The following is a 2,604-nucleotide window of genomic DNA, read 5'->3' as shown; positions in this document are numbered from 1 at the left end:
CATATTGGAGCGAGGAAAACAAAATTCTGAAAGTTACCTACATATTAAGAATCATATTGACAATTTGGAACACATCCGTGTAGCTTTGTCATAAAATAAATATACATATGGAACAAACACTATAAAACACTCAAAACATGAACATAATGCCAGGCCACTTAGCATGTTAACACTTCTCAGTACTACCCAAAAATATTACTTTAACTCAGTGCCACCACTCAGCCCTGCCGGCCGCGGCGGCCGAGCGGTTCTAGGCGCTTCAGTTCGGAGCCGCGCAACTGCTACGGTCGCAGGTTCGAATCCTGCCTCGGACATGGATGTGTGTGATGTCATTAGGTTAGTTAGGTTTAAGTAGTTCTAAGTTCTAGGGGACTGATGACTTCACATGTTAAGTCTCATAGCGCTCAGAGCCATATGAACCATTTTTGTACTCAGCCCTAAGCACACAATAAAATATCACTAAGTGCTCCTATAAGAAATAAACACTTACTCATACTGTTCAAAAGTTGTCAGTCTACATAAACAATTAACTGTATCATCACATACACAGCAGAATTATTTTACCTTACATTTTGTTTATGGACTTTAGACATATTAGTTCTCAATACTGTTCATAATCTGGTTTAATGTTTTCCACATGATGTTTGCTCTCACCTCTTCCAACTCATCAGTATTTCGACACTCGATACCTATAATACGATACAGATCCTTGTAGACGTGTTGGAACTTCTGTATCTCTTTGTTTACCTTGCTTAAACGCATATGAGTCTTAATTAACACAAGATCTCCTATCTCATATCTGATGAGCTGCACTATTCTACCGTGCTTCTCCTTTCTCTGCTGAGTATTCTCACATAACCGTTCCATGGCTATCTTTTCATCCCACGTTCGATCTCTGGCTGGGGAGTTAACCAAAATGTTAAAGATATACTTGCAGGTGGCTGGTTAAGCAGAATTTCGCATGGTGCTAATCCCGTAATGGCATGAGGCATACTGTTGATTACTCCTTCGAAGTCCCCTAAACAATGTTTCCATTTACTGCTTGCGGTGGCAATAAGTACGACACATGAGGTTTACTTCCATCTTAATTCTCGCTGCCAGATTGGATGCCGGTCTGTTTTTTGCTATTAAGACTTGTTCGACACTATTCCCCTGTAGCATCTCCTTCCATTCTCTTGAAAAAAACTGTGGACCATTGTATGTCAGACTTTGTTTGGGTTTGCACACATTTATAAAGTAATGGTTCTCCAGTTTACTGGACTTTACCTGATCATTTGCTCTCCTTAGTGGGTAGAACTTCACATACTTTGAACACACCTCTAATATTACCATAAGATGTGTGCAATTGCCACGGGATTGCGGTAGAGAACCGAGAAAATCGACAGCCACAATATCCTAGATGGCTTTTGGAATTATGGGGTGCATAGGTCCTCGGTGTCTGACATTAGTCGTCTTCGCCTTCTGACATACAACACATGTTCGTAGAATCTTGCGAATCTTGGTATTCATACCAAAAAATATGCACTCCTTCTTGAGTTTCACTAAACACTTATCTGCGCCAAAATGGGCATTACTGAAATGTGTGTACCACACCACCTTTTCGATGTCATGTTCTGGAATACACAATCTCCAATCTTGTGACGACTCATCCACACGCCGATACAGAGTACATTGCTGAATCAAATAGTACCTTCTCAAGTTCTCTTCTCCTTCACAGCCACACTTCACCGTGACACCCTTCAGTGAAGAATATTGATTTTGTTCCCTTTTAATGTTCTTTAGCAACTTGGTCTCAAAGGATTCATATTGGGGGCCTTTTACCAAGTTAATTCTCAATTACCACTCTCGCGGACTACTCACATTGACGTCTTCAACACCCGGTGGCATCCTCTGGCATGATATTTTGGTTTCCAGGTCGGTAGATAACGCTAAACTGATATTCTTGCAAGGCGAGTGCCCATCTAGTGAGGTGTCTATCATATATATATATATATATATATATATATATATATATATATATATATATACGAAGACAGTAACTAGTTCTCGCAAGAACAGTTACTGTTGATGACCGTGCAGCTTTTCCCTGGAATAAATGATGACTAACTCACAATCTCAGCTGCCGACAGGTGTTGTTGTTATACCTCGAAGTGGACAGCTGAAAATGTGTGCCCCGACCGGGACTCGAACCCGGGATCTTCTGCTTACATGGCAGACGCTCTATCCATCTGAGCCACCGAGGACACAGATGAATAGCGCAACTGCAGGGACTTGTCCCTTGCACGCTCCCCGTGAGACTCACATTCCCACCTGTCCACAATTCTACATATGTATTGTGCCTTATAGACATTTGCCCACCCACTCGTTACTCGAGGTATAACATCAACACCTGTCGGCAGCTGAGATTGTGAGTTAGTCATCATTTATTCCAGGGAAAAGCTGCACGGTCATCAACAGGAACTGTTCTTTCGAGAACAAGTTACTGTCTTCGTATATATAGTTAAAGGCTACCCAGCCATCGACCTTCGTCTGTGCGAATGCGCACAGGTTACCCAAACTCTTACGGGAATCGCCAAAGCGTGCGCGAGTAATGAGTGGGTGGGC

At 42.1% G+C, this 2,604-nt stretch overlaps 1 non-coding gene across 1 annotated transcript; it reads right to left on the bottom strand.

The window, feature by feature from the left end:
* Positions 1–2,169: 2,169 nt before the first annotated feature.
* Trnat-ugu (transfer RNA threonine (anticodon UGU)) lies at positions 2,170–2,243 on the bottom strand. Its single transcript has one exon. It is a non-coding gene; the product is annotated as a tRNA-Thr (tRNA).
* Between the last annotated feature and the right edge of the window lie 361 nt (positions 2,244–2,604).

Source organism: Schistocerca nitens, chromosome 2 (genome assembly GCF_023898315.1).
Source record: "Schistocerca nitens isolate TAMUIC-IGC-003100 chromosome 2, iqSchNite1.1, whole genome shotgun sequence".
Classification (NCBI taxonomy): Eukaryota; Metazoa; Arthropoda; class Insecta; order Orthoptera; family Acrididae; genus Schistocerca; species Schistocerca nitens.
This window is presented reverse-complemented; position numbering and strand designations above follow the sequence as displayed.